Source organism: Zingiber officinale, chromosome 7B (assembly GCF_018446385.1).
Source record: "Zingiber officinale cultivar Zhangliang chromosome 7B, Zo_v1.1, whole genome shotgun sequence".
In the NCBI taxonomy this organism is placed as follows: domain Eukaryota; kingdom Viridiplantae; phylum Streptophyta; class Magnoliopsida; order Zingiberales; family Zingiberaceae; genus Zingiber; species Zingiber officinale.
Genome location: NC_055999.1, coordinates 68,182,656 through 68,204,427, shown reverse-complemented (window position 1 = coordinate 68,204,427; position 21,772 = coordinate 68,182,656). Strand labels below are relative to the sequence as shown.

The 21,772-nt window shown below is 42.7% G+C and overlaps 1 pseudogene; it reads left to right on the top strand.

Moving 5' to 3' along the window:
* Positions 1–650: 650 nt before the first annotated feature.
* Positions 651–3,248, top strand: LOC122003800 (annotated as a pseudogene).
* Positions 3,249–21,772: the final 18,524 nt, after the last annotated feature.

The window sequence follows — 21,772 nt, the reverse complement described above, 5'->3', positions numbered from 1 at the left end:
TACATTTTATCTCAGGACTATAGTAGCGAGTTACGGCGTACTATATAAATTTTTTCTTTAGTGGGAACTATAGTAGTTAGTTATGGCGTACTATATAAATGTTTTCGGTGGGACGGTAAATCTAAAAATGTTAGCCATTTGAATGAATCTTCACGAGTATTTTTAAATTTATTTTGATCATTCATATAAAATTTATATGAAGTCGGATCAGTTGCAAGGATTTTTCTTTTAATAGGATAATAAATTTAAGAACATAGATCATTTGAGATTTATTTTGATGGTCGATAAAAAATTTGTACGAATTCAAATCGATCATCTTTTGATCAGTTGAATACTATATTAAAAATAATAAAAATAAATAATAAAAAGGTAAAGTTATGGGTTTTAAACGAATTCTCCAACAGAATTAAATTGTTTTAACGTCTAATACTAATGCTGGATCTCTTCTCCTCTCCTCTGGCATTCATCGGCCAACAGAATTAAATTGTTTTAACGTCTAATACTAATGCTGGATCTCTTCTCCTCTCCTCTGGCATTCATCGGCACCTATTGTTCGTCAGTTCAACCATCAAGCTATTTAAGGTATTTTGCAAAATCACCCACAACTATAAATTCACCATTCCTTTCCTTCTGTTGCTTAATTCAACCGCATGGCGCTTTCTTCTTCTTCTTCTTCCTCTCTCTTCCTCCTCCTCCTCCTCTTCTCTCTTCTCCTTCTCTTCCCGTCCCACTCCTCCGGCCATGAAGCAGCCTCCGCGCAGCAGCAGGCCGACCGCGTCTCCCATCTCCCCGGCCATCCGCCGGTGACCTTCCGCCAATTCGCCGGCTACGTCACCGTCAACGAGACTCACGGCCGCGCCCTCTTCTACTGGTTCTTCGAAGCCACTCACGACGCCCACAACAAGCCCCTCCTCCTCTGGCTCAACGGAGGAACTTCCTCATCTATTTACCTTCTCTTCGATCAATCACTGTCACGGTTGCTAATCTCTCACGCCATAACTCAAAGAAAAACAAAGCAATTAATCATTTGACAGTTTAAATCACATCAACAAACATAGCACTCCAGTCAATCATTGCACAGTTTGCTCCTTTCTCTTTCTTTCCCAGTTCAGACATTCAATATTCAGAGGTTTATAGGTGAACTCACTCAGCAACTAATTCTGCTTCTTCACATTCATGACACAAAACAAGGCCTTTGACATTGAGTATTAATTACTGGATTATTATCTCATCCTTGGTCAAAATTATATATATATATATCCTCCTTGGATCTGCTTTCTCTTGATTTCATCATAAGCAAAGCTTCTTGTTTGACCAGCTTTGGTCAAATACTTTGTTTGCATGGCTGAATTAAGCTCTGGTGAAAGTGCCTAATGGCCATGGAAGTATCTGAAGCTACTGGTAGATGTGTTTGTGTTGATGGAGTGCTCTTCTTAGCCATGTTTTCATGGAGTGTGCCTCACTAAAGTGATCTCTTTTGTTGTTTTTTTTTGTCAGTAAAGAAGGTTACAAATTTCTTGTTTTCAGTCTTTACTTAGCATTGTTTGTGTCTAGGGCCTGGCTGTTCTTCCATAGGGTATGGGGAGGCAGAAGAATTGGGGCCTTTCTTGATCCAAAAGGGCGTCCCGGAACTCGGACTCAATAACCATTCATGGAACAAAGGCAAGCCTTGTCAGTTAACATCTTGGTGAAGTCTGAACATTTCTGATAGTTATCTGATTGCAGAGGCCAATTTGCTGTTTCTGGAGTCGCCGGTAGGAGTGGGGTTTTCATATACTAATACAAGCTCTGACTTGAACAAACTAGGAGACACGATCACTGGTAAGTTTCATAGCTTGATGGAGGCATTTGGATCAAAAATAAGTTTCATAACTCGATTGTTTTCTGATTACCAAATTGTAGCTGAAGATGCCTACATCTTTCTTGTGAATTGGTTTAAGAGGTTTCCACGATTCAAGTCTCACGACTTCTATATTGCCGGGGAAAGTTATGCCGGTAAGTAAGTCACAGACTTACCTTGAATTCTTGAAAGTTAAATGACTTCTCTATGATTACGTGATAGGGCATTATGTGCCACAACTTTCGGAGAAGATTTTCGATGAGAATAAGATTGTTCCGGCCAAAAACTACATAAATTTCAAAGGTTTCATTGTAAGATGCATGCCCTCTCCTTCTGTTTACATGAATTAGTGGTATCGAAGCTAACAATGAGGTGAAACTATTGCTCTCTTAGATCGGGAATGCCTTGATGGATGATGAAACTGATCAGACTGGTATGATAGACTATGCATGGGATCATGCAGTGATATCCGATCGAGTTTACCATGATGTGAAGAACAATTGCAATTTCAGCAAAGAAAATGTCACCGATGCCTGTAGTAGTTCATTGGATGAGTATTTTGCAGTTTACAATATCATCGATATGTATAGCCTATATTCTCTAGAATGTGTAGATTCAAACTCCACCATGGCTTCAAATAGAAGGTCCTATTTTGTTGAAGGTGCTTCCCCTAAGATACTCTCTAGACATGTAAGTTCTTCCTTCATTTTAGAAAGTCTTCTTGTTCATCTATGAAATTAACTTTTAGTTTATCTTTTTTCTCCCCTCTCTTTCAGAGTGGATGGCATCGAAAGCCAGTCGGTTACGATCCATGTGTTCCAAATTACACCGAGAAATACTTTAACAGGCCAGATGTGCAAGAAGCTCTACATGCCAATGCCACTAAGATTGGCTACACTTGGACTCATTGCAGGTAAAAACACAGGCAATTGGCAAAATACAGTGTTCTTGTCGTCTAATTGACACCATTTGAGCTCGTGCAGCGATGCGATCTCCAAGTGGAATGATGCACCTTCCTCTGTGCTCCCGGTGATCCGCAAGCTCATCGATGGCGGCATTCGAGTGTGGGTTTTCAGGTGAGAATTGCAAGGACTAGCAATTACTGAACTAGACCATGAACTGTGAGTTTCATATCTGAATTGTGTGTTGCAGTGGAGATACTGATGGAAGAATACCGGTGACCTCCACAAGACTGACACTGAACAAACTTGGCCTGAAAACTATTCAGGAATGGAAGCCATGGTATGACAGAATGCAGGTCGGCGGGTGGACCATCATCTTCGAGGGGCTAACGTTTGTGACGGTGCGTGGTGCCGGCCACCAAGTGCCTACATTTGCTCCCAGGCAAGCGCAGCAGCTCATTCGGCACTTCTTGGCAGATCAGCAATTGCCTTCTTCCCCTTTTTAGTACCGTAAGTGTTCTTGGCTGGCCTTCTTCACGGAAGCTTATGGCAGTCGGAAGATTCAACTGTAAAGGGGTTAAATAAGGAAGCGAAAGTCAATAGATTTAAGAGTCTTCAATTTAATGCAATAAAAATGTTGAATTACTGTCAAATGATTGAAATGAAATATCGGAAAATAAATTCCACATGATTGTTGGAAATGACAAATTTGCAGTCAGCATCAGCTTGCTTTTTTAGTTGGCTATTTAAGTAAAAATCTTCATAATTATAAGGGGAGATATTAAGTCCATGATTATAAAATATTTAGAACGTTATGAGTACGGTTTTTATCCTACATACACATCTTCATTTATAGTTTTTAAGATTAAAAGTCATTTTGTGATATCAGAATATTATAGATCCACATTCAGAAAGAGATAAAATCATGATTTGAAGTGAATATATTATATAGAAAGACATACTATGTATGTGTGAAAGCTATAAATAAGGTGGCAGGTGATTTCGATAAGGATTATGGTGATGTCCCTAGAGTATTTTGTGAGCTAAAATATAGAGACATAGATACATACGTTGCATTGAAAAAAAATGATGATAAATTTCAACATTATTTTTGGGCTTTTGGTGTATATGGAAGAGTTTTTTAAACATATTTTTGAAAATATTAAAATTGATGCAACACACCTGAGGGGCAAATATCCTGGTGTATTATCAATAGCCATAGCAGTAGATAGTAATGAAAATCTTCTTCCAGTAAAGCTATTAAATCATGGAATATTAAATATAACAATTGATGAGGTTGAGTGTGATGCTGCATGAGATTGATTTTTAAATCATTTAAAGATATTTCTGTTAATGCAGAAAGCATCAGACGATCGAACCTAAATTTTAATTATGATAAAGGGTTCAAAGTTAAGTTATCTTGTGATCTAACACGTTGAACTAAGTATGCAAGAAAGTCCTAAGTGATCTTAGGTAAAGAAAAGTCCTAGCTGCGGTTAGGCAACAAAGTCTTGGTCCAGGGGATTGGGCAAAGTCTTGACGGGTCGAGGATTTTGGGCGAAATTCTATAGTCGAGGACTCTAGGTGAAAATCCTAGGGGTCGCGGACACCAGGTGGAAGATTGGAGGGATTGTGGAGTTGACGTCCACATGAAGTTCTGAAATCTGGGACGCTGAGCAGAAGTCTAATCGGTCTGGAGGACCCGTCTGACAAAAGATAAACTTTCCTGAGAGAAGTAGGTGAGGACGCGTTCCTTATTGAGGAAACAATAGGTGTCGATTCGACCTAGAGTTTCCGAAAAATCCGAAAGTCAGAACCGGACAATCCAGAGACTGTCAAATAATTTATTATTCATATTTTATTGTACTAATTTCTTTTTTCAGGGTAGGTTTGGTATTTTGAACTAATGTATCTTGTAGGGAGTGAAAAGCACATAAAAGGCTCGGATGAATAGTGTTTAAGGTGCCTCCGGGGCTGTTGGAGGTGCCTCCGGAGGTTTGGAGGAAAGTCCGTGCGGAGAGGCGCGAAGGTGCCATCCAAGAGCCTGAAGGTGCCTTGGAGCTAGGATAGAAGGTGTCTTCCATGAACTTGAAGGCGCCTTTGAAGGGATAAAGTTCACATACTGCAGAGGTTATCGAGTCCACAAATTTGGGGATAGAAATCTAAGCTGGAGGTGCCTTTAATAGGGTTGAAGGCGCCTTCAATAGCCCATAAAAGGAGACCACGAGCAGTGCATTGAACACATTTTGTCTTCGTGATCTTTCTCTTGCGCGTTGCTACAAAGATGATCCGACGAAGCCGTAACACTACTATGACGATCGAAAGTTGTACTTTCATAATTCTACATTGTCGGTATAATTTTAAATTACTGTAATTAAGTTCTGTACTTGTAATTCTGTAATTTGTAATGTTTTTCCAAAATTATAGTGGTTGCCCAATGAAAGTGATCAACGATCGCGGGTCTTGGAGTAGGAGTCTTCATAGGCTCCGAACCAAGTAAAACATGGTCTTGTTAGCGTTGTTTCTCTTTTCTTTCTTTTCGTTGCGTTTTACTCGATTGTTTTAAAAGTGTGAAAAAACCACGAGCGTTATTCACCCCCCTCTAGCACATCTTGATCCTACAATTTCTTGCAGTTGATCTATTGAATATGACAATTATATCTGATGGATATTATGGAATGTTATCTGCAATAAGTAAAGTTTACCCTACTATTTACCTTGGATTATTTTGTCATTATTTGTCTTGTAATATGGTTACAGATACTCATGACAGACCTATATTAGGATTATTTTGGACTACAGCTAGAACAAATATAATTCCATAATTTGATCAAATCATGCTAACTATGTTAGAGACACATGTAGATGCTTATAAATGACTTAAAAAAATAGAACCTACAAATGGCAAATGCACATTTCCCTGGTAGAAGGTACTCAATATTGACAACGAATTGTTTGAAAGCATGAATGCATTATTCAAGAAGACCTGAGAGCCCCAATTACAATACTAATAAACAACACAAGAAGGAAGGTTGCTCATTGGTTTTATAACCATAGGGAGCAAGTGGCTAATTCTCCAAGAGTATTGACACCATTAGCTATGAAGGAGATTGACATTGGGAAATAAAAAATTGGGTACTATACGGTTCATCCACATACCAGAAAAGAAATGAAGGTATAAACTTCTTCATCATCCTATATAATTGACATGGAGTTTTGTAAATGTGATTACGACGAGTTTCAAATTTTAGGGTTTCCTTGCTCACACGCTATGGCAGTGTGTCTATACATGAACATGGACCCATATAAGTATTGTGAGCATTATTTCTTATTTAAAACTTGGAAAAATACTTACATGGATCATATTTCATGTAGAAGTAAATAATATTGTTTTACCATCTAGTAGCCTTGTGCAACCTAGAAGAAGGAAGAAGGCAAGGATCCTGCCCAAGCACATAGGAAAGGTTAAAAACAAGTATAGTAGGTGCAAACAATTGGGTCATAATAAAAGATCATATAGAATCCCTCCAACAAGTTAATACAAGTATTGGTGTTCTTGTATTTGCATTCTTTTGTGTTAGTGCTCAACTTTTGTATGTATTTGGCACACAATCCTATCTTTGTGATGAATGAACATATATGTATATTTTGTTAAATATATTCAGATCTGTATTTTGCTAAATATATTTAAATATCTCAATGTAATATTATCTAGCTATGTTATATTCATATGTTCTTTTATATAGATATATAAATTGTGAGTGTTGGTATGTAAAATTAGAATGTTTTGGATGCAATGTTTGAAAAATGGATGATAGACATTCACTATTTAGACAATCTAATGGATTGTTATTGGATTTTGTAAAATTGGTGTGTTGTGTTGCTGTAAATTATTGTGTTGTTGTATTTTTAATTTTTTTTTTGTATCGGATTGTGTAAAGTATTGTGTAAACTTTATATGTTATATAAAGTAGTGTTCAACAAATCATTGCTCTCGATATGGTGTATTATAATGATGTTTGAGGGCATGAATTTATTCAAGATACCATCCTGAATACATTGGAACTGGTCTTATGTTAATTTGATGTTGTTTGGTCCATCAACTAATTTTGGTTAAAATCAACTAATAGACCTTAGCAACTCTAAAAATAAAAAATTCATATCATAAGAAAGAGGAGAGATCAACGATCTCAAATATGATGTGTTTGACTGCTCATCATTGTTGTATCATTTTTATTTTTTACTTCCGCCATCATTTCTCATGGAAGAATCGTGTTCAAACAATCGCTACTCTCGTGATGGTGTATCACAATGTTGTTTGAGGTCATGGATATATTCAGGAGACTAGTCCAAGCATATAGGAATTGGTCGCATGCCAATCTGATATTGTTTGGCCCATCAGTTGATTTTGGTCAAAATTGACAGATGGACTTTAGAAACTCTAAAAATTGAAATTTTCATATATTAAGAAAGAGGAGGGATCAAGAATCTCAAATATGGTGTGCTTGAGTGATCATAATCGCCGTATCATTTATATTTAGCTTTCAACATCATTTGTGAATCAATCGAATCTATTTGGCATCTAGTCCACTGATATAGTAATCAGTCAAATCGATGGTGTATCAGTCGAATCGATTCGTCTCTGTTCAATTCAGAAACTCAATCAGTCGACTAATTTTTTATCAGTCAAATTGATTCATCCCTGTTAACTTCAGAAACTGAACTAATCAATTGATTTACCTTATCAATCGAATTGATTTGTCTCTGTTTACTTCAGAAACTGAATCAGTCAACTAAATTTTTCTATCAGTCAAAATGATTCGTTTTTGTTCCCTTCCTAATAACTTCCCAATCAAATCAATTGTTTATATCAGTCGAATGATTCTATGATCAATTTGACTAATTTGAATATCAGTCAATTGATTTAAATTGTTCTTTTAGATAGAGAAATAAATTGTTATGTTGTGTTGTTGTAAATTGATGTGTTCTAATTTTTTTTTTATTGGATTGGGTAAAGTAAGCTCATAGGAATTTTTTTGTTTTGTAAATTGTTGTGTTGTTGTTTCATTTATCATGGCCAAATTATGTTCAAAAAATTACTGCTCTTGATATAATATATAGTAATGATGTTAGAGAGCATTTTTCACATTCAATAGAACAGTTTGAGCTAATAGAAATTGGTTGTATATCATTCCGATATTTTTTGGTCCATCAGCCAATTTTGGTCAAAGCCGGCTGATGGACTTTATCAAATCTAAAAATCATAAATTTATTATCATAAGAAAAAGGAGATATCAAAGATCTCAAATATAATATGTTTCAATGATCATCATCTAGGTTTCATTTATATTGAGCTTACAATGTCATTTATTGTGGCTGAATTATGTTTAAAAATTCATTTCTTTCAATACGTTGTATTGTAATGATGATAGATAGCATTTTTCACATTTAGAAGACTAGCCTGAGCTTATAGCAATTGGTCTTATGTCAATCCGATGTCATTTAGTCTATCAACTAGTTTTGGTCAAAATTGGCTGATAGACTTTAGCAACTCTAAAAATCATAAATTTATTATCATAAGAAAGAGGAGGGATCAAGGATCTCACATATGGTATGTTTTAGTGATCACCATATAGGTTTCATTTATATTGAGCTTATAACTTCATTTATTATGGCCGAACCATGTTTTAAAAATCATCTCTCTAGTACGTTGTATCGTAATGATATTAGATAGCATTTTCACATTTAGGAGACCAACCCAAGCTCATAGAAATTGATCTTATGTCAATCCGATATCGTTTGGTTTATCAGTCAATTTTGATCAAAACTGGCTAATGGAGTTTAGCAACGGTAAAAATTGTAAATTTATTATCATAAGAAAGAGGATGGAACAAATATCTCAAATATGATGTGTTTTAGTGATCATCATTTAGGTTTCATTTACATTGAGCTTACAATGTCATTTATTGTGGATGAATCATTTTTAAAAAATCATCACTCTCAATAGGCTGTATCATAATGATGTTAGATAGCATTTTCACATTTAGGAGACCAACCTGAGCTTATAGGAATTGGTCTTATGTCAATCTGATATCGTTTAGTCCATCAACCAATTTTGATCAAAACATGCTGATGGATTTTAGCAACTCTAAAAATTATAAATTTATTATCAAAAGAAAGAGGAGGGATTAATGATCTCAAATATGGTGTGTTTCAGTAATCATCATCTATGTTTCATTTATATTGAGCTTAGGACATCATTTATCATGGCCGAATCATATTCAAAAAATCATCTCTCTATACGCTGTATCGTAATGATGTTAGATAGCATTTTTACATTTAGGAAATCAGCCCGAGCTCATAGGAATTGGTCTTATGTTAATCCAATATTGTTTGGTCCATTAGTTGATTTTGGTCAAAATTGGCTGATGGACTTTAACAAATCTAATAATCATAAATTTATTATCATAAGAAAGCGGAGGGATCAAGGATCTAAAATATGGTTTGTTTTAGTGATCATCATTTAGGTTTCATTTATATTGAGCTTACGATGTCATTTATCATGGCCAAATCGTATTCAAAAAATCATTGTTCTCAATATGATGTATCATAATAATGTTAGAGGATATTTACACATTCAGAAGACCAACCTAAACACATAGGAATTGGTCTTGTGTCAATCTAATGTTGTTTGGTCCATCAGTCGATTTTGGTCAGAACCTGCTGATAGACTTTAGCAACTCTAAAAATCATAAATTTATTATCATAAGAAAGAGGAGGGATCAAAGATCTCAAATATGGTGTGTTTCAGTGATCATCATCTAGGTTTTATCTATATTGAGCTTACAAAGTCTTCTATTGTGGCCGAATCATATTCAAAAAATTGTCTCTCTCAATAAGTTGTATCATAATGATGTTAAATAGCATTTTCACATTTAGTAGACCAACCCAAGCTCATAGGAATTGGTCATATATTATTTTGATGTCATTTGCTCTATCAGCCAATTTTTCTCAAAATCACTGATGAATTTTAGCAAATCTAAAAATTATAAATTTATTATCATAAGAAAAAGAGGAGGGATCAAAGATCTCAAATATGGTATTCTTTAATGATCATCATCTAGGTTTCATTTACATTAAGCTTACAACATCATTTATCGTGGTCGAATCGTATTCAAAAAAATTGTTTCTCTCAATACACTGTATCGTAATGATGTTAGATAGCATTTTTCACATTCAATAGACCAGCTCAAGCTCAAAAGAATTGGTCGTATGTCATTCCGATATCATTTGGTCCACATAAATCTTAGATCCTATATTTGATAAATGGTTCAACTCAACAATCAAAGGTTGTAAAAAAAAATATTTATTTGCCCTTTTAGATTATGAGGACCTGGAATAAACATAGTAAGAAACATGAATTCATCTTTCATGTGCATGCATGGGGGTAAGTTATATGGTGTTATATATATATATATATATATATATATATATATATATATATATATATATATATATATATATATATATGTGTGTGTGTGTGTGTGTGTGTGCGTGTGTGTGTGTGATCCTGTCCGTGCACTAAGTCGATGGAAACTGGGGACGTGGCACTCTCTGCTGTTCCCAGGTGATCTTCGCAGCGACGTAAGCCTCCAATGAACCTGCAACAAAGTCGGACCGGGAAGGGGTTCCTGGCGACGACCCTCCGACGCTCAAGTCAGGCGATGGCGAGAAGAAACAGCGGCAGAATAGAGACTGTGGCTACAGTAGATGAGAAGAAAATCATACCTCTGTCGAAATCTGGGGGTCTTTATATTGGACCCCGGAGAGGCGCGTGCACGCTTCCCAAGGCATGCACATTCCTCAAAGCATACCTTGGAATGCCTATGTCAGAAAAGCATGCCTGATGCCATACCGCAATTGTCTGAGCATATCTCTGTCATGGCAGCGGAAACTTCCTCCGTATGATCCTTGGTACGGCCCGGCCGCCAACCATGCTGCTTGTCGGCGGCAGACGTCTCGAGAATGATATTACTAGATGCCCCTTTTGTCCTCTTCTAAGCCCTTTGTCTCTAGTTGGGCCGGTCGGGTTGATCGCTCGGCCTCCAGGGCCCCGGGTATACACGCACCTCAGACCGATCGAGACGGTCGCTCGGTCACATGCTCGGATGGGGCATCGACTAGTGGTTCTGCAGTTCGGCCGAGCAGCGTAGCTACTCAGCATAGAGGTTCCTCCATAAAGGAGCTTGTGAGCATCGGAAGCTCAACCCGAGGTCGACCTGTCTTCGTACTGGCCCGGGGTCTACTCAGGCCGGTCGGCTAGGAGACTTCCTCCCTGCTCGGCCGGACCTTTGACTCTCCCGTGTCATTGACCCCTTCCTCTGTTGGCCCCCGATCCTTACCACCGGATCACGTGCCTTCCCTTCAAGTCTAGTCGAAGGAGGTGGCAAGTCCGACTGACTGGACTGTTGGCTTGGTGACGTGTCTGCCACTCGGCTACCGATGTTAGTGTCTATCCGATCGGGGACTACGCAAATGGGTTATGCCGATCGACACGTCACCGGTTAGCACTTGGCAAAATTTGTTTACCGGTGGTTGTCACGCCGCTCCGCAAGTGGTCAATGCTAGTATCCCTAGAAACTCATCGGGATTTGGGCAAATCAATGCCATTAAGGCTGAGCACGCAACCATGCCCACTTAATGGTGCTCATTAAATGCGACCTGTGAGCGGGCGCCACGTGGTCGCGCAGCCGTCACCGCTCGCTCGAGCTGTCAGGGCTGATATGACCTTTGGCTTTTCGAATTCGACGGTCGGATTCGCTCCTCAGATCTCGTGACCTGGATCAGACGGCTCCGGTCGATCGAGCCCAACGCTTATAAGGGCATCTCCTCTTCCCCAGTTGCTTCGCGTTATCGTGTGTGCGCATCCGGGGGCTTCCGCTTAATCTCGTTCAGCATTTCGGTGAACTCGTTTCTCTGTGCTCCGGTGATCCCTCGCCTCCTCCTTCGGTCATATCTTCTGTAAGGTTCCCTCGCCCCTTTCCTTTCAGTTCTTTTGCATTTTTCTTTGCACTTTCGCCATATTCGTGCCCCCCTTAGACACTGTTCCGGCCATTCTTCTCCTTAACCTTTGCCATCGCTTGCTTCGGCCCTTATCACCAATGGTCAGTTCCTCTCGCCAGTCTGACCTAGCCCCCGGCCTCTGGTATACTACCACAGAGAGCCGGTTCGACGAGAGGGACGCACTGAGCCTCACCCGAACCTTCGAACTTCCTTCTGACCACGAACTAATACTAGCCACACCCTCCGATCGGCCACACGACCCTCCGATCGGCACTGTTTGCTTTTTCCGAGACCAGTTTATGGCTGGTCTACGTTTTCCTATTCATCCTTTCATCCTTGAGGTGTGCAACTACTTCCACCTCCCGCTCGGCCAACTTGTCCCTAACTCCTTTAGGTTGCTGTGCGGGGTAGTTGTCCTCTTTAGGCTGCACGGCATCCCCTTAGTCCCCAAGACTTTCCACTATTTCTACTATCCCAAACAGTCCGAGTGGGGTACTTTTCTCTTTTAGCCGTGGATCAGTCTTGTTTTCTTCGACAAGATACCGACCTCGAACAAACATTGGAAGGAAAACTACTTCTACCTTCGTTTTCCCGAGCGGCCATCTTTTCGCACTAAATGGCAGACCACTGTGCCGAGCCCGCTGGACCTTGGTAAATACAAGAGCCAACCAGATTACCTCCACGCAGCCAATCTGCTGGCCGGGCAGAGATTCAACATCCAAAAGTTGCTCTGCGAGGGGGTGCTGTACATATTCGGATTGAGCCCGATCCGAACGAAGCTTCCAAGCAGCATGGGTAAGCATTTTCCTCATCCCCCTTCCTTTTGATCTAACTAATTTATTCTTCTTTTATGCAGCCGACATCATGTGGCGTGCCAAGGCTACTGAGCGGAAGAGGCTGAAAGCTGCCGAGGTAGAGGCGGCAGCAGCTAAGGAGATGGCCGATCTGGGCATCGAACCGGTCGGTTCACACGAGGGTGAAAGCGAAGAAGATCCACCCGCAGTTGGAGAGTTGGCCGTTCGGATCCCTGCAAATGAAACGGTCGGTGATCCTATCTCGTCTACCGGACATCCGGCGTCGGAAGACGCGGGGCACTCGGCCGAGGACTCGCCACTAGTAATACGCAAACGGCGCCAGACGGACCTCCACACCCACTCAGCTACATCTGTGGAACCGGTGACAGAGCAGGCCGGTGCCCCCTCTGCCGCAATCACCCCGGCCCCCGCTTCAGTCGAGGCCATATCGTCGGACCAAACTCCCTCCCAGCTGGATCTGCCTGTGGCTTCCCTTGGAGCGCAGCCCGTCAGTTCCCAGCCACGAGCTCATCTATGGCTTAGGCGCTCTGGTATAATCTCCGCTCCGCTCGGCGAGTCGTCTGGCCGCTCAGTCGGATCCGAGCGGCCGTCGAGTGGTTAAGGCCATCCTCCATCTCCCTACAGAAGAATTTCTTCTGGCGGCTGATCGGCCAGTTGCCCCGGAGCATCAGATCACTATTCGTGGACCGCTCGCCAAAATATGGGAGGATGCGAGGGCCCGAGTCGCCTTGATGACTCCTGGTCAGCTCGGCGACAGCCACTTGCAGCAAGCTACCGGGGTATGCTCCTCAACCTACTACATGACTATTTAATTTGGTTCTTGATATTATTTCGTTTGAGCACAAAACTGGGTGGAGAACATCGCGGTCAGCAACCGCCTGGCTGCGTTGGAGGAAGAATTGAAGAAGCTTCAAATTTTCGGAGGGGCACCGGCTCAGGGGCCCTCATACGCCATGATTCAGTCCGAGCTAACCAAAACGGAGAAACTACTAGCGGCCGAGCGGCACAAGTCTTCTGGCCTGGAGGCCAGGGTAGCTGGGCTTGAAGCCCAGGTTAAGTCTCACGACCAGGAGATGAAGCTGGCGACCAACAGAAAGAATAGGGTCGTCTCTGATTTAAAAGAAAATAATGTGCAGGCCCGAGCGCTGGAGCAGTGCGTCCAAGAATTAGCCGACCTGCTATCCACCGAGCGAGAAAGTCGATCGGCTGTTGAAGCTAAACTTCAAGGAGATAAGAAGGATCTCCAAGATGCTCTCGAAGTTTCCCGAGCTGCACTAAAGGAATATCAGGACGGTGAATCAGGCCGCTTCGCGGTGATGAAGCAGAACTATTTCCGCTCGGATGAATTTGGCGAGAAGTTTAGCGATCGGCTAGTCCTGGCCTTTGAGGAAGGCATCCGGGCGACAACTGTTTATCTGAAGGCTAAGGGCCAACTCCCGGAGACGGCCTCTATCCCTCCCAAAGACCTGGCCCGACTGCTAGAAACGATCCCCGAGCCCATCTTTGAGGTCTTGGAGTGAGGAGTGTTTTTATCTTGTCTTTGTTTCTATGTTTTGAAGTTTCATCTGTATGCTCGTCGTTCGGCGAGTTAAAATTATCCGCTTTAATCTGACTTTCAGCCTACTTGACTGTGTTATTTTTGTACGACGAGTCAATATAAAATTCTGACTCTGCTAATGTTACTTCTTCGCACGCATTCAGCCCGAGTGGCATTCGTTAGTCTTCGGGCCGGGGGGGGGGGGGGGGTTATAGTCGTCGGTCCGACTCTGGGATTTAACGTCGCCGCTCGACGCTCTTCGGGCTGGGGGGTTTACAGTTGCCGGTCCGACTCTGGGATTTAATGTCGTCGCTCGACGGTCTCCGGGCCGGGGGGTTTATAGTCGCTGGTCCGACTCTAGGATTTAACGTCATCGCTCGACGGTCTTCGGGCCGGGGGGTTTATAGTCGCCAGTCCGACTCTGGGATTTAACGTCGTCGCTCGACGGTCTTCGGCAGGGGGGTTTATAGTCACCTGTCCGACTCTGGGATTTAACGGTGCCGCTAAACGGTCTTCAGGCTAGGTTTTTATACTCGCCGGTTCGACTCTGGGATTTAACGTTGCCGCTCGACGGCCTTCAAGCCAGAGTTTTTATAGTCGCCGGCCCAACTCTGGGATTTAACGTCGTTGCTCGACGGTCTTCGGGCCGCGGGGTTTATAGTCGTCGGTCCGACTCTGGGATTTAACGTCGCCGCTCGACAGTCTTCAGGTCGGGGGGTTTATAGTCGCCGGTCTGACTCTGGGATTTAACGTCGTCGCTCGACAGTCTTCGGGCCGGGGGTTTATAGTCGCCGATCTGACTCTGGGATTTAACGTCACCGCTCGACGGTCTTCGTGTCGGGGGAGGGGGGGGGTTTATAGTCGTCGGTCAGACTCTGGGATTTAACATCGCCGCTCGACGGTCTTCAGGCCGGGGTTTTTATAGTCGCCGGTTCGACTCTGGGATTTAACGTCGTCGCTCGATGGTCTTCGGGCCGGGGGGTTTATAGTCTCCGGTCCTACTTTGGGATTTAAGGTCGCCGCTCGACGGTCTTCAAGCCGGGGTTTTTATAGTCGCCGGTTCGACTCTGGGATTTAATGTCGCCACTCGACGGTCTTCAGGCCAGGGGGTTTATAGTCGCCGATCCGACTCTGGGATTTAACGTCGCCGCTCGACGATCTTCATTCGGCATAAATTGTTCCTTTGATTTTACTCCTGCGGTCAAAAGATACAACAGGATTGAACATTTTGAGTTACAATGACACACCTTTCACCCAGCTCAGTACGACTGGAGGTGATTTGCGCTCCACGGTCGCTCTAGCTTCCGTCTATCTTCATCCTTAAGGTAATAGGTGCCTGAACGGAGCTTTTCTACAATCTTGGATGACCCAGCCCAAGGAGCTCCCAGCTTGGTCATGTCGCCGGACGGCTTGACTTTCTTCCAGACGAGATCGCCGACCTGAAAAGATCTGGGAATTATCCGTCTGTTGTAGTTTTGCTTCATCCTCTGTCGATCCGCCATCAACCGAACGACGGCTTTGGCTCGCGTCTCATCCACAAAGTCCAGCTCCAAATGCCTCCCCTCAGCATTGTTCTCGTCGTAGACTTTGATCCGGTCGGATTCTATCCCGACTTCTACCAGGATGATGGCTTCTCCACCGTACACCAGGTGAAAGAGGGTCGCTCCTGTTCCCTACTTGGGCGTCGTTCGAAGCGCTCATAATACCCCGGGTAGCTCGTCTACCCAACTGCCACCTTCGTGGTCGAGCCGAGCCCGGAGAACTCGTAAGATCTCCCTATTGGTGACTTCGGCTTGCCCGTTACTCTGGGGATATGCTACAGAGGTGAAGGCTTGCTGAATGTCGTACCCCTCGCACCATTCCTTGAGCTGCTGACCCGAGAACTGCCTCCCATTATTGGAGATGAGCCGCCGCGGGATGCCGAACCGACAAATGATATGCTGCCATATAAATTTCTTGACCATTTCCTCGGTTATTTTAGCTAGTGGCTCAGCTTCAATCCACTTGGAAAAATAGTCCACTGCTACCAGCAAGCACTTTCGCTGTCCGGTCGCCATTGGAAATGGTCCCACAATGTCCATGCCCCATTGATCGAACGGGCAAGACACCGTGGAAGTTTTTAATTCTTCCGCGGGACGATGTGAGAAATTGTGGTATCGTTGGTAGGATAAGCATGTGGCGACAGTCCAGGTGTGTAACGCCCGAAAATTCTCAAATAATTATTAGAAATATCCTAGTATTTTTCTAGAATTTTAGGATATTTTTACAGAATTTTTAGAATAGCGGAAGGAGCAAAAATAAATAAAATCGTAAAATAACCTACGCGGGAATGGAACCCGAGACCTATTGGGTCCTACGACTTATGGTGAACTCTAGTAACCAAGTGAACCCAGCAGGGCCATGCTGAAAGAAGAGGGAATCAATTATGTTTATGCTTAAGTTGGGCGAGTTAACCACTTAATATAAATAGGGAAAATAATTAAGTGAGGAGTTATTTTGGATCGTGACTTTTCCTCCTCTCAACCTAATCACGCCGCCCCCTCCTCTTCCTCACCTCACGGCACACCAAGGCCCCGAGAGACCTAGGGTTTCACTCCGAGGGACGTAAGGGCACCTTCCAGCAATGACTCCGACACGAGGGTGTTCCTCTCCGCGAGAAGAGCACGTAGACGCAAGAGGATCGTCGAGGGAATCGTCTCCACCGGAAAACCTAGCGATTGGATTGTAAGAAAAACTAGCGCAGGAGGTAAAAAACCCCTCACCTGCAGTATAAGTAGCTATTCGTTTGTTTTGTGCATTAGTTTAGTAGTATGCAGATTTTCAGTACATAGGGTGTGTTCTAGTGCACACCAAGTGCTTGATATAATGTTTAGCTCAGTAAAATGCTACAGTAGTCATTTTAATAGCTCAGTAAATGCAGTAGAAGCATTTAGAATAGCATATTTAGTCTTGCTACAACTTATATGGGACTACAGTCCAATGGGTGGGCTCTCACAGTCGCCTCTAGGTTCAGACAACCTAGTTCTAGGTTCAGATAACCTAGAAATAGCAAGATAAGAAAGATTCACCTATAACCAGTATTTTATTTTCAGCAGTGGCACTGTACTGGACTAGATGTCCATTGGGTTGGGCTCCCATAGTCGTCCCTAGGTTTAGATAACCTAGTAGACCCTACTAGATTCGGAATTTGCAACCCCGGGTTTAGTTAGGGATGCGCGCACAGCAAGTACATTTGTCGGGCCCATCAGCAGCATGATTATGTATTTTCATCTATTTATGATAAATAGTTTTCAAAACTTCACAAAATAGTTTATGAAAATACAGAGCAGCTTAGCATCAGTTAGAAGTGGTGTAGTTCAGCTTTTATTTCAGTTTAGTCTTATGAATCCACATGATAGTTTTATGCTTAGCTATGATTGCCATGTATCGTATGAGATTATGCCATGTTTTAGAATCCATGTTTAGCAAGGTTCAGCATATTTTTCAAATAGCATGTTTTAAAATCATAAAATGCATCGTTTGCATGTTTTGTGAGGTAGATGGTTTCTTACTAAGCGAAAGCTTACAGATACTCTTTTCCTTATACTACAGATAAAGGTAAAGGAAAGATGGATTAGCGGAAGCTGGGGGTCAATGCGATGAAGATGTGTGTGGGTGGAACTTGGAATAAAGATCTTAGTGATCTAGCAAGTTTTGTTTTAAGCATTAGAACTCTTTAGCATTTTATTTGTTCTGCACTTAAGTATGTTTAAATGCCATGAACTAGTGAACTATGCACTAGGCCAAGCTTATAATACTAAATATTTGATGTTAGAATGTTTCCCAGCCACTTTAGAACTTGTATATGTGATTTAGGCACGAAACAGTGCTGAAATCATAACTCAGCTGCAAAATCAGAAACCCCAATCGATCAGCCGATCGATTGGGGAGCTTGATTTCGCGAACAGTAAGCTCTGGAATCGATCACTAGATCGATCGGGGAATTAGCCTCGTGAACAGATAGCCTTGGAATCGATCCCTAGATCGATTAGCAAGCCTGGATCGATCAGTCGATCGATCTAGAATTTACCCCGTGCACAGTAGCGGGCTGAATCGATTAATGGATCGATCTATAAGTCTGGATCGATCAACCAATCGATCCAATCAAAGTTTTCGTTTACAGTAGCATGCTGGATCGATCAGTGAATCGATCCGAACATCCCAATCGATCAGCCGATCGATTGAAATGTTTGTTTCGGCTGGAAACACTTAAGTTCAGTCCTTAATCACATGTGAAGGCTAGATCTTCTCTTTGGAGTAAAAGGTACAACATTTAAAAAGGTATCTTTAAGCATCAGTTCAGATTTAGTAGTAATTGGCATGAGTTTAGTAAATCTTAAATCAGATCAGTTTTCCGCACATTAAGAATAGTTAGTAACAGCATAATGTGATGATCCGGCCTTACAGCTTAGCCAGTAGAAGGCGGGTCATTACAGAGTGGTATCAGAGCAAAAGTTCCATACTTCCTACACACATCAGCATTGAACCTTCAGCTTCCAAGTAAGAACATCTCTCATTTTAGTTATGTTTCATGTTTTCATGTTTAGAGATAACCAAAGTATGTTTATTTATGATAGTATCTAGCATGATGACAATAGTTATGCAAATATGATTGTCTTAGTTATGTATGTCCTCTATGTCTCTAGAAATGGCACGAGGACGCCCAGCTAGAAGGGCACCAGCTACTGAGCCCCAGCATGATGCAGGCAACTCAGTGCCTCCCCCAGACCTTACAGCTGTAGTGGCTCAGTTACAAAAGCAACTAGCTGAACAGCAACAGAAGCTAGCCACCCTCAGGGCTAATCAGCAGAACACTCCCACTGTCACTCCAGAACCCAATTTAGCGACCCCAGTGGTGATAGAGGTTCCACCAGTCCAACCTACAGCACCAGTAGCCCCAGCTGTAGGGGCAAGGGGAGAAGCCTATCTGATCCAGTGGCAGAGAGTTAAGCCAGAGAACTTCTCAGGCACCAGTGAACCATGGGATGCTCAAGCCTGGTTCAAAACATTGGAGAGTACGATGGAGCTTCTAGACTGGCCAGAACATGAGAAGGTGAAGTGTGCCTCCTTCTGCTTGACAGGGGATGTACGTATGTGGTGGGAGAGAATTAAAGCGAAGCGCCTAGTGAACCAGATGACGTGGGCTGACTTCGAGAAGGAATTCTTCGAGGAGTTCTTTCACATGCGGGTCACAAACCACCACTACGACGAGTTCACTAAATTTCGTCAGGGCAACCTTTCAGTGGAGGAAGCCGTGAAGAAATTCAACAGATTGGCTCGTCTATGCCCTGAATTAGTCGGCACTGAAAAAGAACGAGTCCGGTTGATGCTCAAGATGCTAAGGCTGGAAATAGCAATGAACGTGACCAGCGGTGTCCACAGGCCGCAAACCACTGAAGAACTAGTAAGCAGTGCTTTGACCACCGAGCACTACCAGAACAATATCAAACAGCAGAAGCAAGTCCTCTCAGAGTCCAAAGGTCAAGGAGGCTCAGGTACTCAGAAACACCAGGGCCACAGCTCCCACAACTCTAATTGGAAAGGGAACTCCAGCAACAAACACAAACCAGGGGGTTACCCAAAAGGAGGACCAGCCAACAAACAGCCTAGTTATCCCAAGTGTTCTACTTGTGGGAGATTCCACCCAGGAGTCTGTCGCAAGGGCACACGGGGATGCTTCGAATGTGGACAAGAGGGGCATATGGCTAAACAATGCCCAAACAAGACCAGCTTTCCTCCCCCACATCCGATTCAGTATGAAGTCAAGCCAGCCCAGTTGCACCAGATGCAGGCCATTTTAGATGGTCCACACATCAGTCAAGGCAGATTAGAAGCCCCCTCAACCACGACGAACGCAAGGATCTACTCACTCACCAGAGAGGATGTAGCGAATGCCTCGACAGTTGTTACAAGTCAGATTAGTATTTTACAGCAAAGTGAAACTGTCTTATTCGATACTGGGGCAACCCATTCTTATATATCCAGGGCATTCGCCGAAAAGTTAGCAGTACCCCCAGGGTATTCAGTGGTCAGTTTTTGACGACGCTACCTTCGGGAGAAATTATGGCATCTACGCACTATCTTAGGGCAGTGCCAGTCATTATAGCAGACAGAGAGCTTTTTGGCGATCTGATAGTGCTGGATATGGCTGACTACGATGTCATCATGGGAATGGACTTCCTGATCAAGTACGGTGCTTCCATAGAGTGTCGTAAACAGAAAGTTGTATTCCAACCTGAAGCAGGAGTGCAGTTTGGGTTCGTCGGAGAACCAAAGATAAAGGCCAAGAAGTTTCTCTCAGCTCTGAAGGCATAGAAACTACTTGATTCAGGATGTACAGGATTCTTAGCACATGTAGTCGGTAGCAGCCAGGACAAGGACCGAAAGCTAGAAGAGGTCCGAGTCGTATGTGACTACCCCGCAGTCTTTCCTGAGGAGTTACCAGGCCTAACACCAGACAGGGAGATGGAATTTGAGATAGAACTTATTCCCGGTACAAATCCCATTTCCAAAGCACCCTATCGCATGGCTCCAGCCGAACTGAAGGAACTTCAGGAGCAACTACAGGAGCTGCTTGACAAGGGATTCATACGTCCTAGTCACTCACCATGGGGAACGCCTATATTGTTCGTGAAGAAGAAGGACGGGACCATGCGTCTGTGCATAGACTACCAGGCACTGAACCAAGTCACCATCAAGAACAGGTATCCTCTTCCCAGAATAGATGACCTATTCGATTAGCTAAAGGGAGCAGCAGTGTTCTCTAAAATAGACCTCAGATCAGGTTATCATCAAGTGAAAGTTAAAGAAGGGGATATACCCAAGATAGCATTCAGGACTAGATACGGACACTACAAGTTCGTAGTCATGCCCTTTGGCGTGACAAATACTCCAGCTACTTTCATGGACCTCATGAACAGAGTATTCAGGGACTACCTAGATAGATTTGTCATTGTGTTTATCGATGACATTCTTATCTATTCAGGAACTCAGGAAGAACACGCAGAGCACCTGAGAATAGTATTGCAGACCCTTCAGCAGAACCAGTTGTACGCCAAGTTCACGAAATGTGAATTTTGGTTAGATCAGGTGTCCTTCCTAGGTCACATCATCTCAAAGGATGGTATCATGGTATACCCCAGTAAGATAGAAGCTGTGAGTAATTGGAAAAGACCCAAGAATGCCAGTGAAATCAGAAGCTTTCTGGGATTAGCAGGTTATTACAGAAAATTTGTAGAGGACTTCTCCAGAATAGCCTCCCCACTGACAGCTCTCACCAGGAAGAACAAAAAATTTCAGTGGACAGAGGACTGTGAGAACAGCTTCAGTGAGCTAAAGAGGAGATTGACCAGTGCTCCCATTTTGACTCTACCAGAAAACACAGACAGCTTTGATATTTATAGTGACACCTCTAAATTGGGACTAGGAGCAGTACTGATGCAAGATGGTAAGGTGATCTCCTACGCCTCCAGATAACTCAAAGACTATGAGAGGAACTATCCTACTCATGATCTTGAGCTTGCAGCAGTTGTATTCGCTCTCAAAATTTAGAGACATTACTTGTATGGAGCTCAGT